This window comes from Bidens hawaiensis, unplaced genomic scaffold (genome assembly GCF_021521415.1).
Source record: "Bidens hawaiensis isolate Kalapana, Puna unplaced genomic scaffold, B.hawaiensis_p1.1 tig00066441_1, whole genome shotgun sequence".
Classification (NCBI taxonomy): Eukaryota; Viridiplantae; Streptophyta; class Magnoliopsida; order Asterales; family Asteraceae; genus Bidens; species Bidens hawaiensis.
The window spans coordinates 1-12,188 of NW_027506598.1; the positions used below are offsets into that span (position 1 = coordinate 1).

The window sequence follows — 12,188 nt, forward strand, 5'->3', positions numbered from 1 at the left end:
CCGCAATGTTGTACGTAAACAGCAGATCCTACACCATCACATCATTACTACATTAACCAAGACAAAGTAAAAGATGGTATAATCTTTAATCTTAATTGTGTACCTGATGATGATGAACACTGCTCAAAAGGTAATTATAATCATTAGCAAGTTTTATTTTCTGCTGAATAATCGATGGCTCTAACTCAGCACCGTTGTTTCTAAACTCTGATTTTATGTAGTCTGTAAAATGGGTTTTGTGTTCTTTATTCCCAATGTGTTTCTTCACTGTTTTCATTAGCTGTCTATAAACTTTTGCAGCTTTGAAAGCTTCAGCGGATCCCATCCTTGTTCTTCTTCAAATCAATTTTCAATCCTGCTTCAACATAGCGCGGTTAGGGGTGTGCAAAATGCGGTTTGGTTCGGTTTTTAACCTTGAGCATAGCCATAACCGTTAGCTTCCATAAGCGAACTTCGTTGACTGGTCATGAAGCTCGGTTATGGCTACCAAATCAAGTTTGAATGAAGTGAAGAGAGAAAAAGAATGGGGAATTGAATGAAGGTTAATACTATAATATACTGTCAAGGTTTTTCAATACAACATTGACACATATACCCAATCCAATCCAGATATATACAGACTTACATTTTGCATATATATATATATATACTTAAACTCATCTCGCCATAAGAATGTCCTAATTCTTTCCGGTTCGGTTAGGGGCGCATAACCCGAATATTTGGTTAATTGTTAAGGTTTGGTCACCCAATTATTAATATTAATATTAGGGTTTTGAGTTGCAAATAATAGGATTCTAATACTAATAAACAGATGCGGATGGATGTTGATTTCGGATCTGTTAACAAATTGCCGATTGGATTAATGATTTAAAATGTTTTCTATGGGAGGGAGTTATAAATTATGCTGAAATTGAAAGAGTAACGATGAAGAGACTGACCGTTAGAAGTTCGGAGGAGGTGGTTGTGGTTGTGGGCGGATCAAATAATCTGTTCTGGGCTTTCTTAAAACCAACGATGCAGCTTTTTCATTCAATATTATTAATTTAACTACACCCAAAATTTATTTTTATTTTTATTTTTATTTTTATTTTTATTTATAATAAAAAAATAATAATAATAATGCATTGTTTGCTATATAAAAGTTGCATAAGCAAAAAGCAGTAAGGCCTAGTTTTTATATCAATCTATACTTCTTGGCTTGTGTTTGGATTTGTTTTTAAATTTGCATTCATGTAAAAAGTATTATTGACAGTGAAACTTAAAAAAATGAGCTTACTTAAGGTTTTTACAATTCAAGCTCTCAGCAAGTTAATAACAAGCGAGCTAAGCCAAAAGGCTTGTTTAACTTTAAGCTTGAGCCCGAGTTAAAGCCAGATAGGCTCGCTCGTTGAACTCCCTATAATGAAAGACAACATAAGCAAGCATGTCTTCAATTTTATGAAACTCATACTTACATTTTAAAAACACAACACTACATATGTTTCAAGTCGTTAAAAATATATTAATCAGTCACTTAAAAATATGTCATTTTGAACTTTTCTAGTGAACAATATAGCGCCTTTAAAAAGTTATTAAATACCAACAAGATCGAGATAAGCTCGGTAGTCCTAAGAAAACATAAAATCGAGATAAGCTCGATATTCCTAACACCTGCGCCTAATTCGCTTGATTACATTGAAACAAAAACAACATGACAATAACCAAACTACTCTAGAATAGACCACCGCCAAACGGATCTCCTCCATCGAATGGACCCGGTGGAGGGAAGTAGGTTGAGCAGAGAACTTGAAATTGGATTTGCTCGTTAATCTCCCTCAACTCCATTTTGACTTTCTCCACTAATTCAGTTCATTGTAGGAAACATTGCTCAGCAAGTAGGTTCATTTCCGTGAGTTCACAGGCTAGTTCTTGAAGTTTGAGTAGCATTTCGTTGCTGTTTTGGGAAGGCATTTTGAGCAAACAGTGACTGAATTTGGCTTTGATTTGGTGCAAGAAATGAAATTGCAAGGGTGCAATTTATAGCCAAACAGAAACCTTGGGCATGTCCCCGTGTTAATTTGACACGACCCCGTATTGAGCTTTTTTCTGTTATGTGTCAGTCTGAACTTAGATTTATGCAGCGACGATCTAGGACCGCAAATCACGGCCACGGCCCCGTGCTAGGAGAAGCATGGCACTGTGTTAAATGAATTAATTTTTTTTAATATATACAATGCCTAGTTTAAAGGGGGTATGGGCTAGACCATTTTATCCTATTGGTTACCTCCAAGACGGGTTCGAGTGGTCCATCGACGTATGGCTGATATGGACTAAAATATACATATTATTATATAAATATTTCCTACACATTTAAGTACTTTTGAGTTAGGTTTTTAATGAATACATTCTTCGTTGGCTCATATGTGGGTTTTTAAGGTTTTAAAAGACAACAAGCTAATATGAAGTATTTTATTAAACTTGAGACCTACGAATAAAACTTTAAATAATTTTGATATTTATCAATTTTCTTAAAAGATATTTTACATAGAGAATAAGATTTTTTATATGATTTGATAACATAACATAAAAAAGAAAAAAAGAAAACCAACGTATTAAATGAATTGTACTAGTTTAATGTGAACTAGTTTCAATACCCGCGTGCTGTCGCGGGATCTTACAGTGTTGTACTATCTTTTATATACAAACGGACATTAAACCATCATTAGGTGCAACAATAATATTAGCAAAACAAAATCTAACCAAGTCAACAATAGAAAGAAAGTTAGATGACAACTTCATAAATTCAACCGGATTTGTTATTGGGTATGTAAATATCCACTTATTTATTTATTAGTATAGTGGCATCAAGTTTTGCCAGTTTCAATAGGAAGTATTAGTATAAACCTGCAAATTTTTATCCGAGCCAGCTCTTCAAAATCAAATCATAAATAGCGCTAATATAAAAAAAAACTCCTAAATATGGAGAGTGTGATGGTTATCCATATGATCAAGGTTATTGTTTAACTGTAACAACAACAAAGTAGATAGCAACTTCATAAATTCAAAACCTTACATGAGAAATTATGGAAACTTTAAGAAATGCAATAACAAAATACAATAACTCGATAACATGATATAAAAGTATTTTGACCCTGCGTTACTAGGCGGTTGATTAACAGCAACAATAGCAGATCATCAACATATGCATAGGCAGGCTCAGACACATTATCATCATTGCCATTATCTAGTAAACCGACTCGAATACGTTAAGTAAAAATATGCGGGCTAAAATTGTTCAACAACAAATTATATATATATTGAAAGCAGCCACCACTACTTCCTCGCTACCAACGGTTCGGAATTGACTCGGAACCTAGCAACTATAGACGATCATCATCGTAGACTCAGATATGTGATCATCATAGCCGTTCGCAAACAAATCGATCAAAGGGTGACCTTAAAAGTCTCTCGTAAAGTCATGGCTAAGTCGCAATGATAGACAGTCATCATAACAGGCTCAGATACATGATCACCATAGCCGTTACCAGCCAAACCGACCAGAATCAGCAAACACAAATGGCTACTGTCACTACGACGCCACCGCCGCAACAATAGGGCGATGAAAACGCCCACCTGAGCATTGAACCACCCACACAACCTCCACGAATAGTTCGCAACCACCACTCCCCGCAATGCCAACGGTTCCAAATCGGAACCTAAAAATGACAGACATGTTATTAATGAAGCAAACCCCAAATCAGTCTGTTGAGAAATAATCAAAACACATATCATAAACCCAATCAAAACTTGCTTCCATGGAACAAATATTTCAAGAAATCAATATTAGTGTTAAGTATGTTGGATACCTCATTTCAGGGATAAGGCGATAAAGATGGTGATGTAGTGGAACCAAAATAGGGTTTTTAGCCGGCAATCGTCCATAGCTGTGATTACAACCGATTTGGTGCTCTCAAGAGGTTGTGTTTAGTGGTATAATCAGACAAAAGAAAGGCACAAACCTACCAAAATTGAAGTTACCACTATCTTCGCTGGCCACCTGAGCACTGAACCACAAAAGCAGTATCGCCGTCCGGCGCCACCCAGGGTTCCGAATCAGAACCCATCATCAGCGATTTTGATTAAGGGTTTGAAAAACCAGGAGAGGATGGAGAATTGGGAAAGTGAAAACCATCAGTTGAAGACAAATGCAACGCATCATAACCCAGTGTTGAATGCTATGACGTGTAGAGATAGGCACCACACATTTGATGAATACTCAATAATGTGAGTGGGTGAAAAACAGGTTTTTAATATAGTTTTTAATATATGGGCAACTTCATAGAATAGTAACCAGTTTTCAAAAGTGTTTCAATTAGGTCACTTAACTTTAAAAATTGTTCCAATTATGTCACTCAACTTTCGTGTTTGATTAAATTAAAAATTTTAACATGTTTTTTTAGCCAATTTCTTTTCTGTTTCACATAGGAAATCTTTTTATCTTTTTTTTGAAGTTGACGTTGAGTGGCGACGTGAATTTTATTTTTTATTTTTAAATTTTAATATATTAACGTTTTTTAAAAATTTTTAAATTTAACTACATATATTGCAAATTCCGACACCCACATCTTATCATCCATTTCTTTCTTGACGTACACAAAAATCGGTGAGACTTGATTTGAAAATTTAGTGACCCAATTTAAGGAAAATATGCATCAGTGATCTATTGGAACACTTTTGAAAGTTGTTTACTATTCTATGGGATTTTCCCTTTAATATATATATAATATGCTTTCTCACTTGTTTTATCAAATCTATGTCTTTGGAATCGATTGACTCCATTATAGATGCTCTTATATTCATAAAAGGTTAGCGTAAAACTTTATAGTTTTAACAAAATAAATAAGAGTTTTAAAACACTCATTGTCAATTTACCCTCCTAAAATTTTTTTGTTAGAACAATTACCCTTTTATACTTTTCAAAACTAAGCATGTCATTTATGATATCTACCTATTCTAATAAAGTAAAATAATTGTGGACACTTATCATCTTTTGGTTAAGTCTCACAATTTTTTCCCTCCAAAACTAAAATCTTAATTGATACTAGATTAATAATTATTTACTTTTCTTTTACACTTATATTATATCTATATATTTTTATAAAAATAAATATTAACATATTATTTTACCATATATTCCAAAATACTTGATGAAATTCAAAAACAACAATCCAAATTCATCAAGATTGAAAAGAATATAATTTCAAATGTTATCATTAACATATTGCACTATGTATATTATAGAAGATTCAAAAGAAAAACAAAATTTGAATATGCTTTTATTTTACAAAGCAATTTTTTAATCATTAAATTATAAATATATACTTAAAAGTCGGTCCATTTTTTTAAAATCAATCCATTTATCTATTGTTGTTATAAATTGTCATATAAATTATAAATATATGCTTTAAATCTATCCATTTATTTTTTTGGTAAATTAAGTAAACTATATATATGTTAAAATTCAAGGATAATATTACCAAGCACTTTCAGATGTAACAAAGTTTATCGTATTTAATGTCTTAGTTTTTTTTACCAAAGATTTTTTCGGGTTTTTTGTGGAACCTAAATTTGATTTTTGTGGTTCAAAAGTTGGCAAATAAATTGTTTGGTACAGTTAACTGCATTTAGGTCAAAATTTGTTACAGGTCAAAAATAGGAAATCTGAGTATTTTTAAAAGTTTGAGAATGCAAATAGAGTTATCGTCAAATTTGTTACGAGTTCAAAGTGTTGACATGAAAATGCCAAATGAATGAAAGTTAGAATTTTAAACATGATTCGGATTTCAAATTTATTTTCAAGGGCGTTTTTAGAAATAATCAAAAGGTTCGGGATTTGATAAATTGACTATTTTCCCCTCGACTATTAAAATTTAAGAAAAGATTACGAACACTTTTGACATGCCACCCCAAACTTATCAATGCTTCTAACTTTTATCAAATTTGATATATTTGTGTAAGCATTAATTTTTCCTTCAATGGTGATAAGAACGTTGTGCGGGAAACACGCTATGCAAACTATGCTCAAATGAAGCAAAATATTCACAAAATCGAATGAGTTAGCATGTTATTTTTTATTTTGTCATTATGACAAAGTCGAGAAGCCCCCTGAAACTTACCAAAATCTTTTTCATGGTACAGCTCAGAAAAACATAGTTCTTGAATATCATCTGTCGTTACAATTTAATGTTCCCCTTTCCTTCGATAGATGGTAAATTGATAAATATATCAATAAAGGTAACGCTCATTCTATATTTAGGCCGAGTGGTTAAAACTACCATTATATGAGAAGTCTTATTCCCGAAATTAGTTGATAACTAAAATTCTTTCAATTATACATATATGACACTAAGAATGAAATTTTCAATAGAAAAAGTGTCATCGGATACGTTTTTGCACGTGCATTTTTTTTAGTAGGTTCATCTAAAAAAATCATTTTCTGATATAAATAAAATCCGTTTATATACACATAGTATAGATACAAACATAGATGCAATACATTTTTTTCATATACACCGTATAATTATTTGCTTTACTTGTAATTTTATAATTTTGATCATTCCGTGTGTAACACGAGCTCTAAAACTAGTAATATGAATAAAGCAAGAACAACTTAAGATTTTCTTGAATATTTATTGTTGCTCACTTAAGTCGTGTAAACCCATAGTGATGAGTTGTTAAAATGACATAAATATTTATTTCGTTATCTTTTTTCTTTTCTTCTTCTTTGTTTTTTTGGAACTTCAAGTCTCCCAACAAAAACGCAAAAAATCAGAGCTAACTTACACCATTTACTAATGTGTTGCTGCTTGGCACTTGGCACACTATAGAAGAAACAAAGTAGGCTAAATGATCCCCCTATTCCACAGCTGAGTAACATAAACAACACACAACTAACTAAAACCCTTCTTTTAATTAGCTCGTTCGTGGTTGGTAACCGATATGAACTAACTCTCCACCCAAAAACATTCAACTTTAATCGGGCTCATTTGGGTTGCTTTATAAATAGACGAATTTGACAGGTCAACTAGAGATAAAGTTTTGGTTTAGCGAATGACAAAAACAAAAGTAATGAGTTTGAATATCCTATAAATGTGTGGGTCAAGGAATGCTCATTGATAGAAGAGTCAGACATCAATAAGTTTATTAAATTTTTAGAAACAACTTTTAAGTTACTAACTTACCATAGTTAAAAGCAATGTTTCAAAACCCGATTAGATAATGAAACATATGCCTAACTCATTAACTGGCCAGACATGATTTAAGAACCAAATGATGTTAAAAGTTATTTTATAACATATTTACTTGTAGATTTGTAATTTTAATAAAATATAAATACTAAATAAATAAAATATGAAACCTAGGGTAGTCATTAGTAAATGAAACTTGGTGTTCCGTGCGGCCCATGTTTGATTTCTGCCCTCAACATTTAGTTTTAGAGGCGTCAGAGTGATAGTGAGAAACTAGGTGAGTATGTATCTCTCACTAGTTGAATCCTTGAACTGATCGTGTTGTATCTCACCGCGTTGTCGTGTCTTCAGGCGAGTGTTCACGGGCATTGGCCTTAGGTGGGGGATTTTCCCGAATCGAAAGACGAGTGTATCCCGATTTGGTGAATTTAACCAGTAACTTATTTGGAGGACACGTTAGCCGTTAAAAGAAATTAGTAAACGAACCGTAAAATGAATATTTGATGAAGAAATTAAAAAGTTTAAAAATCGGTTTGCTCCTAACCGGCTAGTCCTATGCTTTCTTCCGTTAGACTAAAGGGTATAGATACCATTTTGCTTTTTACTTTACAATGCCACGCGAGCGCCACATCATATCCTACTTCTTTTCATTATCTTTCATAATACCATGAAAATGGTTACCAATTCACCAATATACCACTTTCCTCCCTTTTTTAGATAAAATAACATTATTTATAAAACTAAAACTAATTTAATATAACTAAATAAAATGTGTGAATAAAAACGAAAGAACCAAACTCGACTCGTCACGTACAATGCATTCTCTCCTTTTTAGGTTTTTAATAATATTGATATAACTAAAATAAAACATCTAATTATATATTATATATTATGTATAAAAAGAAATTTATGTTTCAAAAATAATAATAATAATAATAATAACAATAATAATAGTATAAATAATAATAATAATACTTGATTTTAATAATATAAATATAAACAAACACCCCAACTCTTCCCCATTTCTCTAAACACCCCACCAACTCTTCTCCATTTATCCAAACACTCTTGTCTTCTTCATCTCTTCCTCAATCTGTTCACAACATCCAGCTCTCTCTCTCTCTCTCTCTCATAATATTTGTCAAAAAAACTATTAAACAAAATATAAAAGCTTTAAAGGAGGAAGTGAGCGGCAATTCTATCGGCATTTTTGCCATCAAAAATTCACCGTGGGCGGCGCCGACGTGACTGGGGCGGTGTTCACCGCCGGCACCGCAAGCCACATAAGCTCCTTCACCGGCATCCCGGCATCCACACCTTACAGCCTTAGTGAAGTATTGAATTGTACGTTCAATGATGACCTGTCATTTGTTTGGATCCTAAAACGTGGCATCCTCCTTCCTCGGGCAAAAGTTGTTTGCTGTTTCAACTTTCAAGCAATAGATTGCTCTCAAATAAATCATTTGACGGCGGACTTAAAAAGCCACCTACAGACGCTTTACGCCCAATCATTCCGGATAACGCTTGCATCCTCTGTATTACCGCGGCTGCTGGCACAGAGTTAGCCGATGCTTATTCCCCAGATACCGTCATTGCTTCTTCTCTGGGAAAAGAAGTTCACGACCCGTGGGCCTTCTCCCTCCACGCGGCATTGCTCCGTCAGGCTTTCGCCCATTGCGGAAAATTCCCCACTGCTGCCTCCCGTAGGAGTCTGGGCCGTGTCTCAGTCCCAGTGTGGCTGATCATCCTCTCGGACCAGCTACTGATCATCGCCTTGGTAAGCTATTACCTCACCAACTAGCTAATCAGACGCGAGCCCCTCCTCGGGCGGATTCCTCCTTTTGCTCCTCAGCCTACGGGGTATTAGCAGCCGTTTCCAGCTGTTGTTCCCCTCCCAAGGGCAGGTTCTTATGCGTTACTCACCCGTCCGCCACTGGAAACACCACTTCCCGTCCGACTTGCATACTTAAGACTTTTTATTTAAAAAAGGTTTCCAAATAATATCTGATTTTCTAATTGTTCTATACTTCTGTTACAAATTACCTTTTTAAAATCTATTTACAAACAACAATACACACCATGATGAAAATAATGTAACCATAGAAGTGGAAATACCTAATTAATGTTTGAGATACATTTTGTGAAACTTAAACATTTAAGTTGGGAGCCAAAAAGATTAAAAATTCATATTAAGTTTGTTTATATATGAGAGCGAGGTAAAAGAGAGAAGCCCAGTAGGCAATTGGTGTTAGAAAATAATAATAAACCAAATGTTTGTGGTATCAATATTCACATCATTTCCCAATTTGAAGTCCTCTTTTGACACCAAAGAGGAGACTATTAGAGTGCACAAATTAAGGGAATAACTTTCCTATTTCTCTTATATTGCCTTTTATAAAGGATAAAGTTTTACTATTTATATGTTTTGTTTTGTCTCTATGTAAGCACAAGTCAATATACATCAATATAAAGAAAAAGTTCTCTGTTCTTATTTTGAAGATGGTATCAGAGCAGTGTTAGGATCATCACTCATACTACTCATCTAAGCCTCTTTTTTAAGCCCTTCATGAAAAAAAATGTCCGACAAAACCAACAATAATGATCTTGCTTCACAAATCATTAATCCCATCAAAACAAGCCGCCACAAACATCAAAACCACAACCAAAAACAGACCCCGGATGACTCGAATATTGCGGCCAACAACCTACAAACCACCCGTTGCGTGTCGGACACAACCGACAATGATGAGCTTGCTTTACAAATCACCAATCTCATAAATAACAGCCTCACAAATCAAAACTACACCGACAAACACAGCCTCTCGAATAGTAAGACAATAGTTGTCGGCGACTCAGAAACCACGACTCTAACAAGCAACAACACCACAAGCCATGAATCATTGCTCCAACGGTATTCGCCCCTACTCCGGTTACTGCCGGTTATGACACCACAAGAGGGGGTGGAGGGCATTTGGAGAGTAAAGTTGATGGAAGAATCGTCGCCGTCGACGGTGGCGTTAATCCGAAAACAGATTCGTCTACTAAAAAACACAGATGGAGGCCATTGGATTCAGAGAAGAAACAATTGAATGCTTTAGGCGGGGCCTATGGTGGAGATACATCCGCTGGAAATGAAGGAGCACTCCCCAGAGATGAAGGCTGCTACAAAAATGGACGCTGCTACAGGGAGGGAGGTAATGGGTTTGAGAACCCTATCTCAAACCCTTCATCTTTTAATGTTTCATTCTTTAATAATAATTTTTTAAACCCTATAATATTAGAAGTGTTAAGTAAAACTCCCAATGAATCTGTTAATGACAATACATATTTGAAAATCCCAAACATAATTCAATGTCATAAAATAAGGCCCCTCAAAAATATGATTTCTATAAAAACATACAAAATAAAGTTACAGAGGGGCCTATAAAGGGGCCTATCATCAAAGAGGGGATCTTAAATCCTGTTGGGCAAGTAAACATGGCTAAAACATGTGAAAATTTAGAAAAATCATGGATATTTGATTGTGGTGCTACCGACACCATGACTTTTGAATTATTGGACATGATTTCGGAATCTAAACCCAAGATTAACCACATTAAAACTGCAAATGGGGGTATAGTTCCAGTAAAAGGAGGGGGAACTATAGAAATTTCCCCGACTTTAAGACTTTCAAATTGTCTTTATGTCCCGTCTTTGTCACACAAATTGTTATCTATCAGTCATGCAACAAAGGAACTAAATTGCTCCGTTTTAATGCACCCCACTTTTTGCATTTTACAAGACATTAAGACATGAGTGATTATTGGACGTGGCACTTAACGCCAAAGATTGTATTATGTGGACGAAGTGACTCAGCATGATACTATGATGCTAGCTCATGGAACTACAAATCGAGAAGCTTGGTTATGGCATATACGATTAGGACACCCATCTATCGGTTATTTACATTTTTTATTTCCGAAATTATTTCCTTTAAATGAACCAATAAACTGAGAAGCGTGCGCTTTGGCTAAAAGTCATAGACATACTATTAAACCGAACAACACAAAAGTTAATTTACCTTTTTGTTTTATCCATTCGGATGCGTGGGGGCCGGCAGAAGTTCTTGGGGGGCAAAATTTTCGATTTTTTGTTCTTTTTGTTGATGATTGCACTCGTATGACGTGGATATATTTTCTAAAACATAAATCAGAAGTTTTTGACAAATTTACTAATTTTTATGCTATGATACAAACACAGTTTAAAACAAATATCCAAATTCTTTGATCCGATAATGGTGGGGAATTCCTTAATACCGCTATGACACAATTCTGTCAAGAAAAAGGAATAATTCTCCAAACATCTTGCTTCTACAGTCCTGAACAAAGCAGGACGATCGAACGAAAAAACCACATTCTTTTTAGAAATAACTCGAGCCCTCCTAATTGAATCTAAAACTCCTAAATCCTTCTGGCCGGATGCTCTCGCCACCGCCACTTATCTTCTCAATCAGCTTCCAACCAAAGCTCTTGACCTAAAAACCCCTTTCCAAACTCTTTCTGGATTTACCAAACTTCCAACCGCACTTACGGTACAACCACGAATATTTGGGTGCTCCGTGTTTGTTCATATACCTAAAATAAATCGAACAAAACTCGATCCTTGCGCTGAAAAATGTGTTTTTGTGGGCTATGGTGTTAACCAAAAAGGATATCGGTGTTATAGTCCTAAAAGACGTCACATGTACACTACCATAAACTGTGACTTCCTCGAAACTGAATTTTTCTATACAACCCAACATAATGGTCAGGGGGAGAAAGAGGATAATGTCACATTGAGTTGGCTAAAATGGGTTAAAAAATTGGCTCAATCAGAAGAACTCAAACATAGTACCCAACAACCATCATCATTAGAAGATCACAATACCCAAGATGAGTCACACACTTCAGAACAATCTGGTGGACCAAAATTCGGTGCCCTCGA

At 34.7% G+C, this 12,188-nt stretch overlaps 1 pseudogene; it reads right to left on the minus strand.

The window, feature by feature from the left end:
- Positions 1 to 8,750: 8,750 nt before the first annotated feature.
- On the minus strand, positions 8,751 to 9,205 carry LOC143618250 (18S ribosomal RNA; annotated as a pseudogene).
- Positions 9,206 to 12,188: the final 2,983 nt, after the last annotated feature.